This window comes from Hemitrygon akajei, chromosome 9, assembly GCF_048418815.1.
Source record: "Hemitrygon akajei chromosome 9, sHemAka1.3, whole genome shotgun sequence".
Classification (NCBI taxonomy): domain Eukaryota; kingdom Metazoa; phylum Chordata; class Chondrichthyes; order Myliobatiformes; family Dasyatidae; genus Hemitrygon; species Hemitrygon akajei.
Genome location: NC_133132.1, coordinates 118,255,959 through 118,269,534, shown reverse-complemented (window position 1 = coordinate 118,269,534; position 13,576 = coordinate 118,255,959). Strand labels below are relative to the sequence as shown.

At 38.6% G+C, this 13,576-nt stretch overlaps 1 protein-coding gene across 5 annotated transcripts in view; it reads right to left on the bottom strand.

The window, feature by feature from the left end:
* The window catches only part of LOC140733475 (kinase D-interacting substrate of 220 kDa-like), a 93,103-nt gene extending 80,729 nt beyond the window's left edge, over positions 1-12,374 (bottom strand). For all 5 annotated transcript variants that reach the window (XM_073056864.1, XM_073056869.1, XM_073056866.1 and 2 more), the window contains exons 1-2: positions 12,240-12,374; positions 2,681-2,742 (exon numbers count right to left, since the gene is read on the bottom strand). The gene's annotated coding sequence lies outside the window, so the exon portion shown is untranslated. The remainder of the gene's footprint in view (positions 1-2,680; positions 2,743-12,239) is intronic.
* Positions 12,375-13,576: the final 1,202 nt, after the last annotated feature.

Genomic DNA, 13,576 nt, shown 5'->3' with positions numbered 1-13,576 from the left:
CACATCCCAAGAGCATACGCTTCCAGGTCCGTCAACTGTTTTGGTGTTCCTCCGCAGAACGATGTCAACAATGATGTACCGTCTCGCTCAAGTTTCTCAGACCTGATGTAGGTGTAGTGTTTGGTGCTACATTTATCTTCTTTGATAAGCAAAGATCATAGTTTTTTGTAACTACAAAACATATTTTTGCATGAAATCTGAATTTCAACCCCACCTACAATCCCATGTTTGAGTGTAACATGACCAGCGTCATTTTTGCATTAAAAATAAAACACTGACTTCTTTTCCCAGTTTTCATTGAAATCTTTTGTTTTTACACCTTACATAAAACCTAAAAAAGTAAAATACAAATAGAATGTACAGTAACCTTTTAATCAAAATACGACATCCTAGGTGGAGATTGAATGCCTGCCATTGCTTGTTCTTCAACAGCTGATTCAGGTAGTCTTGTGATACTGCTGTGCTGTTTTTGTTACCCAGCACACATTATACTTTCAATACAAGACCATAAGACATAGGAGCAGAATTAGACCATTTGGCCCATCGAGTCTGCTCTACCATTCAATCATTGCTGATCCTTTCTTCCCCCTCGTCAGCTCCACTCCCCAGCCTTCTTCCCATAACCTTTGATGTCATGTCCAATCAAGAACCTTTCAAGCTCTGCCTTATATACACTCAACTATCTGGCCTCTACAGTTGCCTGCAGTAACAAATTCCACAAATTCCCCACCCTCTGGCTAAAGAAATTTCTCCCCATCTCTGTTTAGAAAAGGCATCCCTCTATCCTGAGGCTGTGCCCCCTTGTCCTAGACTTCCCCACCATGAGAAACATCCTTTCCACATCTACTCTTTCTAGGCCTTTCAACATTTGAAAAGTTTCAATGAGATTCCCCCGATCCTTCTAAATTCCAGCAAGTACAGACCCAGAGCTATCAAACGTTTCTTGTATAATAACCTTTTCATACCCAGAATCACCCTTGTGAACTTCCACTGAACCCTCTCCAATGCCAGCACATCTTTTCTTAGATGAGGAGCCCAAAACTGTTCACAACAGTCAAGGTGAGACCTCACTAGTGCCTTATAAAGCCTCAGCATCACATACCTGCGCTTGTATTCCAGACCTCTTGAAATGAATACTATATATTATATGAAAGGAATGTAATTTTTTTTTCCTGTTAAGTGCACGTGTGATGACTAAGTGCAAGACAAAGACCTGCTTACTGGTAGCACAAATTCAGAGTCAGAAATGATGGCGATGCCAAACAGCCACTGACTGTCCACCTGGAAAACTGAGGTAGTGATATCTCACCTTTCAGATGGTTCAATGTACACACTGTTTCATCCATAAAATTATCAAAATATTGTATGAAACTACATTCAGAGTATATTTATAAGCTGCATATGTATTGCAAATGTATGTTGTGTTTAGATTTTGGTCCCATCCCTAAGCTATCTCATTATATAGGTAAATATTCCAAAATCCAAAAAAAAAATCCAAAATCCAAAACACTTCTGGCTCCAAGCATTTTGGATAAGGGGTGCTCAACCTATATTCATTTAGAGAAATTTCTCAATTAGTATTATGATCAGATTGATTTGACCTTAAACAGGTAGAAAGCAAAGAACTTTTCAAATGCTCATTATTAAATGGAATACCTCACCACAAATTATTCCAGAAAGCACTTAATATAGCAATCCCTTTTCACGATATTGAGCATCGGTATTCAGCAGCCAACAAGACCTGCCGTCAAGAATTGTCATTTCAATTTGGACAACGTTGTGTAGAGACATATGATTAATTGTTACAGTTTACACTGCCCACTCCACTCCACATCACTATGCATGGGCTCAAAGATCATTACAGAATGTCAGCAATCGTTCTTCATTATTTATATCCTCCTCATAAAGACAGTCTCTTAACAGCAAGATGGAATATGGAGAATAAATTAAAAACACAAAATGCTGGCAGAACTCAGCAGGCCAGACAGCATCTACAGGAGGACGTAGTGACGACGTTTCAGACCGAAACCCTTCGTCGTCACTACCTCCTCCCATAGATGCTGTCTGGCCTGCTGAGTTCTGCCAGCATTTTGTGTTTATTTATTTATTTCCAGCATCTGCAGATTCACTAGTGTTGCAATATGGAGAATGTTGGGAAGGAATTAACAAAAAGCACAAAGAAGGCAAGAACAGAATTTAATTATTCAATGGTAGATCTGTTACCAGGAAGAGGATGGGAATAGAACAAGTGATAAAACAGCACTAAAATATACTGAAATATTGTACTAGACATGGCAAAGCCTGTTGTGTATGAAAAGCTTTAAAAATGAAGAGACAGTCTATGAAATTAACATCAAAAAAAGTTTGACAAAGACTGGCCAACTGGTTGCTCAGGATTGTGCAATTATAATCTCAAGATCAAGAAAGACTAATTAATTCAGAGGCAAATGGACACCAAAGTAAGTGAACGCATGATGAAGTTCCTGGAGGTGAAAAACTAAATCACAGAAGTTGACTGGCTAAATAATACAATTAAATGAGCACAACCATATTTAGATTGAATCTCCCTCTCTGAAGATAATTTCTTCCAAATTCCATTTTTTATTTTCTCTAGCACCTTTCTACCATCCCTTATATTAAAATTTAATTTATGTAAACATAACAGTAAATTTATACTTGCCCAATTGCCTATTTTTTCCAGGGTGAAGATCCTTAACCCGATGCTCCTCAGTGGCCCAAACACTGCATAAATAAGAAATAGATTTGTAAGGTTTCTCATATATTAAAAAAAAAACTTGCTTCAAGTCAAAAGATTGTTTAATTTGGCAACATTACACCCACAATTACAAATCTTCCATCACAGTTATAGAACTTAAGTATTAACCAACATCGGAATTAGGCCATTCAAGCCTCTAATCAACAAAAGATGAGAAGTTCAATAATTTTCATCAGGTTAAATAAAGTTTTATCTTATATGGGGGAGGATGAAGGAGAGGCAAATTATGTAACAAAATAATACAGAAAATTAAATATAGCTAAAAACTATGGTATTGAACTTTGCAAACTACTCCTTTTTGAGTCATGATGTGCTCCTTTTTAATGCACATTAATTGCCCATTAAGATCACTGCAGAAATTTAGGCATTAACAACCAAGCTCAAATTTCTGGTGAGTTTAATGGATAATTAATGTGCAAATTCAGCAGGTTCTAAAAATAATTTGGAGGCTAACGGCAAGATACTTTTGAATCATGAAGATTTTATAAATTCACAATAGCTCTCTTCATCTGTGCATTAATTACTGTGCCAGTCAGTAATACGTTATTATTTTTCAGCAAGTTCTGACTCTCTGTAGGGATCCTCACAGGATTGGCAAGTACCTATACTGATTACTCAATATTTTAGACAAGTCATATCGGGGAACTTGAAATACTATTCCAAAGTGAAAGACTGTTCTACAACACTGTTGAAACTTGTTAAAAATAAATTATAAATAAATTATGCTAAAAATAAATATAGCATAAGCCCCAGAGTACCATTACACTGAAGAACTTCTAAAAATTAGTATTTGCATCTCAAAAAGCATCTTTAGCAGATGAATGCAACTCTCTTTATATCATTACACAATCTCCACTACAATTTGACACTGTGTTTTGTTGCAATTTGCAAATTTGATTGGAATTATGGCAATTGTGAAATTGAAACATTTTCATGTCAGACAAATAAAATCATGATTATGAAAAAGTTGTATATTAATTAAAAGAAATAAACAGCTCTAACAACAATTATTTAAACAGCACATTCCCCGTTTCATATACCACTGAAGCTATTATTTTTGTGCAACCATGCTTACTGGATGTCAGGACAAGTTATAACAACCTCTTCATTATGAGAAGCCTTTCAATAAACCTGGATAACTGCATGATTATACATAGACCAAGGTTTCCCAGAATCTAAAATAAAATTAGAACGTATATAGTACATAAAATTCATTTTGATTTTCAAACCATATGAAAATGGCAACTCCTTAAATTGCATTAATTCAAGCCACTCCTTGAAAATCATTGCCTCTGAAGACAACACAATGTCCAAAGACAAAACAAATAAAGCAGATCATTAATATTGTACCAATCGGCAATGCAATATTCAGCCTAGGAATTAATAATATATGAACAAGGCTGATTGCAATACCCTACCAATTACTTCAATTCTTCCCTGCAGCTCATGTGGTTTCCTCTCTAATAGAAGAAAGATAAAACCACAAATGCAGCTTTTACGTTATCCACTTCACTGGCAAATTATTCCTAAGAAAAATTGATCAAGAAAGGAATTCAGTCTTATTTGTGCCCAACTATATAGTGCCTTGAAAAGGTGTTCAGCCCCCACAACTATTTTCACATTTTACTGTCTTGTTTTCTAAATTTAAAATATATTGAAGTAAGATTTTTGAGCTAATCTAGAAAACACTGTGCATCTTGTTAAATCAAATGAAAAATTCCAAAACCTGTCAACTATTGACGAAAAATTAAAAACCAAAATTATGAAACAGAAAAAATATTCATCCCCTTTGAAATTACTTTCCTCAAGTGTAAAGAGGAGGATGAGAGGATCAATACAGAGCCCTAGTGGAGGACTTTCTCAAATAGTGCAAGCTGAATCATCTGCAGCTCAACATCAGTAAGACAAAGGAGACAGTTATGGACTTTAGGAAGACTAAATTGCTCCCTGTTACTATTGATGGTGAGCACGTGGATGTGGTGAGGATCTAAAGTACCTGGAGGTGCGCCTGGATGACAGACTGTGTGGAGCACCAGTATAAAAAGGCCGTTTACAAGACAGGCCAGAGTCACCTCTACTTCTTAAGGAGACTGAAGTCCTCTGGAATATGCAGCTTTCTCCTTCACATGTTCTACCAGTCTGTTGTTGCCAGTACAATCTCCTATGCAGTGGTGTACTGAGGCAATGGCATCAACACAGGTGATGCCAACAGGCTCAATAGACTGATTAGAAAGGCTGGCTCTGTTACAGGAGTCAAACTAGACACTCTGGAGGCTGTGGTAGAACAAAGGATCCTACAGAAAACCCTGGCAATTCTGAACAATGTTTCTCATCCTCTGCATGCCACCTTGGCAGAACAGAGGAGCACTTTTAGTAATAGACTAAGACAACTGCGCTGCTCCAAAGAGTGCTATATGAGGAGATCATTCTTACCCTCGACCATTAGGCTCTATAATGAGTCAACACCTTATCGGGTAAATGATGACCCCCCCCCTTCCTACTAGACTGTTTGAGGCAACTTTTTTTAATTCTTTTTTTTTCTTCTCTTTTAATATTTGTATATCTGTACATCTGCACTTCTGTGACACTGTAAATTCATTTGGGATAAATAAAGCATCTATCTATCTACTGCAGGGGTGTCAAACTCATTTTAGGTCACGGGCCGGATTGAGCAAAATGCAGCTTCATGCGGGCCGGATCAGTCGGACGCGTGCGAACGCAGCTTTCGTTGCCTCCGTTTTTTCAGCCTGCTCTCATGTGTCTCAGTCTCTGCTATAACTACTAAGTGTTTCACTTTACAAATTCCGTTTCTTATGAAGAAGACTGCCGAGCAAGACTGCCGAATAAACACTAAAAACCCTGAAAACCTGGTACCTGAATAAACTCAGCATTAGCCATATCATACGCCATAGGCACTTCGATTACTGGGGCCAGCTTTAATAGTAATTAGATATTATCTCGCGGGCCAAAGATAATTCCATCGCGGGCCGGATTTGGCCCGCGGGCCTTGAGTTTGACATATATGATCTACTGTATATGACCTTACCAACTGGCCCAATTTGTTGATGCAGAAAATTGGAAGATCACCTGTTTCCAACTAATTCACATATCTCCCTCATCCAACAGTATGGTCGATTTTCAACAGACCAAATGAAAATGAAGACAAAAGAGCATTCCAGACAAGTCAGGGTAATGATAAAAGAGAAGCACAAATCTGGGAAAGGGCACAAGACCATCCCAAAGGCAATAAACATCCCTCAGAGGTCAGTGCAGTCCACCATGAAAAAGTAGATAATATATGAAACCATAACCACAATGCCTAAGTCAGACCGCCCCTCTAAACTTAGTTGCTACAGAAAAATAGCCTTTGTAAGAGAGGGTACTACTGTGAAGCCAACAGTCACTCTTGGTTAGCTGCAGAAATCAGTGGTTGCAACTGGAAATGAAGTTCATGGCTCCAGAATCCCTAAGGCATTGCACAAAAAGGGTATTTATGGAAGAGTGGCAAGGAAGAAGCCCTGGCTTAAAAAAAAGCATATCCTTGCCCGAAAGGACTTTGCAAAACATCTCTCAAAGATACTGTAAAGGTGCAGAAGAAGGTCTTGTGAGCAGATGAGACATTTTGTCCTCAACACTGGCAGTATATGTGGCAAAAATCTAATACAGCACATCAGCCACTATCCCTACTGTATAGTGCATGTAGCATCATTCTATGGGAATGCTTTTCAGCAGAAGGACTGGAAATCAGGTCAGGATTGATGGGAAGCTGCATGCTGCAAAATCCAGAGAGATCCTGGATAAAAACCTGCTCGCCTCTGCCAGAAAGCTTAAAACTGGGGAGGATGTTTGTCTTTCAGCAGGACAACACCACAAAGCATATGCCTGAGCAACTATGAAGTGGCCTCAAGTAAAAAAAAAACTGATGTCCTTGAGTGGCCCAGTCAGAGTCCTGACCTTAACCAGATCGAATATCTCTGGCAAGACCTTAAGATTGTTGTCCACTGCCACTCCCCAATTAACTTAGCACAGATCAAGCAATTTTGCATGGAGGAATGGGCAAACCTTGCTCCATCACGTTGTGCAAAGCTAATAATAGCTGTGAGACTGGTTTAACCAAGTACTGAGCAAAGAGGATGAATACTTTTCAACTGCTGGCATTTCAATTTTTGAATTTTTTGTTTCTTATGCTTTACAATATTCCCTGTTTTTGGGTTCTATTGTGGAAAAAAAGGAGCATGTGATTCACAAATAAAAATTCTCAGTTAAATTGATCAAAATCCCTAGTTGCAACACTCACTTATGTGAACAGTTGGGGCTGATTAGTTTTACAAGGCACCGTAATACTTATGTTTAAGTTTAAATGTCTATGATTGTGTTGCTTCTGAGATCTTGACAGTTGCACTCTGCAAACTGATCATAAACAGCAAAACTAGATCAATAAAGATACAAAAGATTTGAAGACCATTCTCATTACTATGCAAAACTGCAGTGACATTCCAAACACACATACAACCCAAAATGGATTTAACCTTAATACAGTTTGTTTTCAAAGTTAATGACTAAAGTGGAAAATGAAACATTTTTGATAGAATAGAAAGCAAAATCTCTAAATACTGGATTATTTTTGCATCGACATTTACGATTAATCAGTAAGGATTAAAAGTCATTATAGATCATCCTTAGCTTACAAACAGCACATTTGTATACCAGATAACCCTAAAAGCACAAAAATAATAGATAAAATAAAAATCAGTCTCTAAGGTTGTACATACTAGTGAACACTTGGCAGACCATTACAATAGATTTGCCATCTCATGTGGTGCTGGGGGCATTTTCTACCGGGTGGGAATGCAGTTCATGGCCGTATTTCCACCTTGCGAACTCTTTGGGTTATCAACAGTTCTCCAGAAAGGAACCCTGCTATACTGTAAATTCCAATACAGAATATATAATACTTGGATGATTCTACTCAGAAATAAAATTCAAAACCTGAACAAAGAGGATTCAAGAATGAAAAAAATTTACTCACACCTACTCATTGTGCAAACAAAGGCCCAATTTTGAAATTCACTTTTTTTTGCAAATCCTCTCTTAAATTCATGTGTAAATCTCTTCCATAATGGGAATCATCCAGATCAGTCTTTCTGATCATCTCTGAATTTAACTTTCCTTTCACTGGTGACTCCTGCTGTCTTCACCTAAAGACACAAAATCTTAGCCTTCCTCACCATCAGTCTATCTTGCTTTCCTCCAAAGTTTTACCTACTTGGCCTCGTTTAGCAAGTGTACAGTGTATAATTTCACTTGATAATACTGTGAACAACTCAGAATATTTTTGTACATCAAGAGGTGATGTACAAATACAAAACATTCTGCAGATGCTAGAAATCTTGAGCAACAGACACAAAATGCTGGAGGAACCCAGCAGGTCAGGTAGCATCCACAGAGGGAAATAAACAGATGACATTTCTTGCCCTCCATTAGGACAGTGCAAATGGAAGTTCCTTTTTTTCCTCTTTTATCAAATTTCTTTAACCAAGGCTAACAAACTAACTGCAGCAGGTAATACTGCTGCCTCTCAACAGCCTGGGTTCAGTCCTTCCTCCAGTGCTGGAGTGTGGATATTCTCCTCCTGCACTGATTTTCTCTGGCTGCTCCAGTTTCCACCTTTATCCCCAAGATGTGCTGTTTGTCAGAGTAACCACCTGACATGTGGAATTTCCCCAGCAGTTTGTTTTATGCCTTATAGAACGGCACTTCATGCCCATTCACAATGATAAACTCTTATGACCAACTAAAAAAAAGATTCAATTCTTGAATTCACTCTGTTAAATAATGCTAGTATCCCATAATTTAACAACTGAACAAATTAACTGTGACAAAACAATACACATTAAGTATTTAGTCTTAATTATTCCATCAACTAATAATAGAAACTGATTTTAGGTAGATGAATACAGGGATCCCTTGATTCATAAAGGGACTGCACTCCCGAAAGACATTTTGTGAAACAAAAATTCGCAATTCTAAGGAGGTCCAGGAAAATCAGTATTATTGTATGTATTCTTATGCACAGAGTGGCAAACTATTGTTGTCATGAAAACCAGCCCTAACAAGACATTGTGGGATCAAATATTTGTAAAGCAAGAAAATCCTGTACAAGTCTTCCAAGCATCATCCTACGAGTTTAAACGACAATGACAGGTCCAGCATGTTATCTTGGCCAATGCTAGCTAAACTTAGATATTTTAACCATAATAGCAGTGAGTGGGTGATGGAAAGGGTGCCCTATACCACATTTATCCTAGTGCAAGGATTTGATTGCAGTCCGTTCCATTCCTGAAATGTAAAGCCAACTAAAAACAATGCATCTGGATCAAAATAATAATTTTAATTCCAAACAAGAGAAACATCTGCAGATGCTGGAAATCCAAGCAACACACGGAAAATGCTGAAGGAACTCGGCAGGCCAAGCAGCATCTATGAAAAAAAGTACAGTCGACACTTCAGGCAGAGACCCTTCGGAAGGACATTAAAATGTAATTTTAATTCACTGTTTTACCCCTTCATCTTGCCACACAAAACACATTTTGCACACATTAGCTCAGGAAAATGCAACATATTAATCTCAACTTCAACAATAATGCACATAGAAGAAGAAAGCCCTTAACTCCAAGTGGAGTCATCGGCACGCTGTCACAATGGCGTTTTTTTCAGCAAGCTTTCTTGTTTTTATGAGGCTGTGTTGCTAGCTCAACACTCAACCCAGCACAGATGGAAAGTGTGCAAGGGAGCCGCTGCATTCAAACTCGGAAGTCTTCGCTCCGAAATCCGGCGCTGATGCCACTATGCCACCAGCCGGCTAAAACACATAGTTTGAGGAGAATTATTATGTCACCAAAGACACTCAGGAATTTCTACAGATGTACCGTGGAGAGTATTCTGACTGGTTGCATCACCAACTTGTATGGAGGGACCACTGCACAGGATGCCAGCTTCATCATGGGCACTAGCTTCCCCAGCATCCGGGCACCTCCAAAAGGCAATGCCTCAAAAAGGCAGCATCCCAATAAGGAGCCACATCACCCAGGGTCTGCCTTCTACTCACTGCTACCATCAAGGAGGTAGTACAGGAACCTGAAGACATATACTCAACATTTCAGGAACAGCTTCTTCCCCTCCATCATCAGATTTCTGAATGGACAATGAACCCATGAACATTTTTTTCAGTATTTATCTCCCCTCTCTTTTACACTAATTTATTTTTCTTAATATATACTTATTGTAATTTATAGTGTTTACTACTATGTATTGCAATGTACTGCTATTGCAAAACAACTAATTTCATGACATATGCTAGTAATATTAAACTCGATTCTTACAGCAATCAATAATTAGCAGAAAAATACTGGCAACATTCCAACTGATAATTATCATCATAAAAAACGTACTTGGCTCTCTCTATCACATTTAAACGCCTAGAATCTTTTTCTTTAAACATCTAAATGAAGGAGCACATTCTTCTAAAAATAAGAATGCTGTAAACATTTAATGACAGGATGTTGAAAAATTACTTTTCAGATATTACACTGGAATCCTAAAAGGACTGTCTTTAATTAAAACCCTTATCTCTCATATTTTGTTGGTTTTCATTTTCTTTTGCTATCAGCCCCACATCCTTAATATTATTTTATTGTATTAAATGTGCAATTTATTTTCCATTTCCTCTAACATTCTTCCCATTTTATCAGTACCATTAAGTACTTTTTTATAAATTGCTAATCAAATGACAATAACATCAGGGCTTTTCAAACGTACGGGATACAGTCATTCACCCCCCCCCCCCCCCACCCGTGTTTAATTCTACTTCATCATATACGTTTCTGGGGAAGCTTGCCAAATATCAAGCCAGATAAAGGACAAAATTTATTTGTCCAATCAAAGGGGGCTGAACCAACCTTGCATGCAATTACTTAACAGACAGCAGTGAACAAATCTAAATTATTTTCTACCTTGATTAAACAGCCTACTTTTTTTTTGAAATAACACAGAAAATGCTTGAAACACTTAGCCAAGTCAGGCAGCATTTGTGAGACGAGAAACATTTCAGGCCAAAGACGCATTGTAATAATTCAGTTTATCTTTCCATTTTTGCTGCTGGTCCTATACAGAGTGCTTCCAACATGTTCAACTTTTAGTTTAGGTACTCAGAATTTTCAAAATTTTTAATATTCTTTTCTTATTAACTCACTGATTGCTCTTGCCTTGTGACCAATTTGGAATAAGATGTTATAAAAACCAACAAAACACTGTAGTCAAAACAATTATTTCTCAATTAAAGGTGATCAACACAGAACTTTCACAAAGGAAAAGTGGTAAAATAATAAGTCTCAAATATAAAGCAGGCATCTTTTAAAAGATAAATGTCGCATGAAGCAGCAAACATTACACTTAGAGTCAGAATAAATCTGCAATTTTTTCAGCCCAGTCTACTATTGTTTTTTTTAAACCCCTTTCATCCGAGGGTCACAATTAAGCTATCAAATACATGATTTGAGTAAGCTTAGAGTTCAAACTCTCTTGAAAGCAAACAAAGCATCTGACAATAATAAGTCAATTACTAATTACAAGTTTCACATCAGCAACCATAACGTTGCCATAACATTATTAATAAGCAGTAAACATACAAAACAGAAATTTCTCAAAGAAAGGAAGATCTAATTTACTTCAGTTTACCCAAACACAAGTGTGTGCAAGATTATGATTTCTACAATGGATTGGCACTACATTCTAAATTACCACCTTTTTCAATATGATTCAGCTTGTGCAAAAAAAAACCATTAATTTTATTTCACAGGGTTGTTGCCAAGTACAATGAACCTGCTGGATTACTTTGTCTTTTGCTGACAATTTTCTTAGGAATAAAGGATTGCAAAATTACTTCATAAGAAATGTATGCCACTCATTTTAAAATGATTTAACTCCATACCATCATTTATTCCAAGGAGGCAATTATACGAAAAGTGGAATAAAGGATATTCTAAACATGTAACAATTAGAGGAATCTTCAGGTACATAATTACACCAAAGCACCTGCTACTACACTACATTGTAACATACACACATTCCCAGATCTCCTATGCAATCCACACAGCAGGGCAGCTTTTTACTGTATGCCCTTCCACTGCCAATCGAACCCCAACTTGCAAGAAGAGCCGAACCCGGCTTGACCAAGTCCCAATGCCTCAGCCAGCTGGACCCCGGTTTGCCGCACGTCACAATGGCCGTATCCTCTTTCAAACGAGTGGCCAACCGCCCGATGGCTCTGAAAAACAGGGGCGCGACGCGACCACAGCCGAGAGTGCTGCTCCGGTCCCCGAGCTCCCGGCTATCATCACTGAACCTGCTCACAAACGGAACAAGACAGCTACCTGGCACTAAACTGAAAAGGGTATCCACTCACCATCGACAAACAACCTCTCTTCACAATGTGTTGTTACGTTTTCTTTTATTGTCCGGATGACAGCTCCTCCGCGACGCGGCCATTTTACCGTCACTCAAACATCGGTCACGTGATCGAACCGCATTACCTCACGGGACGGGTGGGCACTGGCGACTCGGAGATGGAGATCCGAATGGTGGCAGGGAGGGGTTTGGAGACCCAATGGGGAGAGGGTGAATAAAGATCTGATGATGATGGTGGGGTGGAGATCGGAGCCCTGATTAGGGGCTCCTTCCTAATCCTTTCTTCTCCACATCTCCCTGCCCCCTTCCAATCTTCGGCCACCTCTTCTTGCCTCTCTCTCTCTTCCTCTTCCCTCGCCCTCTCACCCCCACCTTCACCCCACAAGCTCCTTGAATATATTCAACTCTGTGCACTGGTGAGGTAAAAATAATGGTGATTGAACAGGAGAGAACTCAGGCCATGATGTTGAACTGAAGAGCAGGTTCAAGAATGCGCACAACCCATTTCCTGCTCCTATTTTGTCTTCATGGAGTGTCTGCATGTTTGCCAAGAATGAGAAAGTTTTAAGGATTCAACGTCACAAATGTATTCAGGGTACAAGAGTAATGTCACATTCCAGGATTTCAGATTGTGTTATCATAGAGAATATAAATGAAGTTCCTTCCAGGCAGTTAAAGCTTCTCAAATTCAGTTTATAACGCATTTACAGCACAAGCTTTGGTCATTCAGCCGAACAGATTGATGGCAGTGTTTATTCTCTACATATACCAGTGCTCCACTCTATATTGTCCTACCAACAAAGCATTGAGCTCTTTTTAATCACGATTGTCCTTTGGGGTAGGTTTTCTCTACTACCACTTGCTTGTGCCTCTGAATTGCCTAAAATTCTCTGTTACCACAGGGTTTCTCCAGTCATCTGCTCCCGAAGAACCGGAAGATTGTGGCTTTGCTTATTCAGCATGCACCCAATGTGTACAGGAAGGCACAGACAGCTCACGTGTTTGGAGACTAAAGCTAGCTCATGATTTCTTTTAAAGGTACATTTCCTAGCTTTTTGTGATCCTTTGCTCCAATCAATATAATGTTGCTGATCTTCTCTTTCAGGTACTCCACATACATCCATATAGAAATCCTGGAGTGGCAATGCCACTCACTTAAGCCACCAGTGCCAACTTCAACTTTTTTGATCTGGGGGTTCCCATAAGATTCTGGGTGGAGACACCTCTGCTGCTTAAATTCCACTTCTATGCTACCTAAGCCATCCAGAGCTGATACAAGCCTACCTAGGCCTAAGTAAGTAATTTCCAGGCCTCAAGATGAGGGAGTGGAGAAAC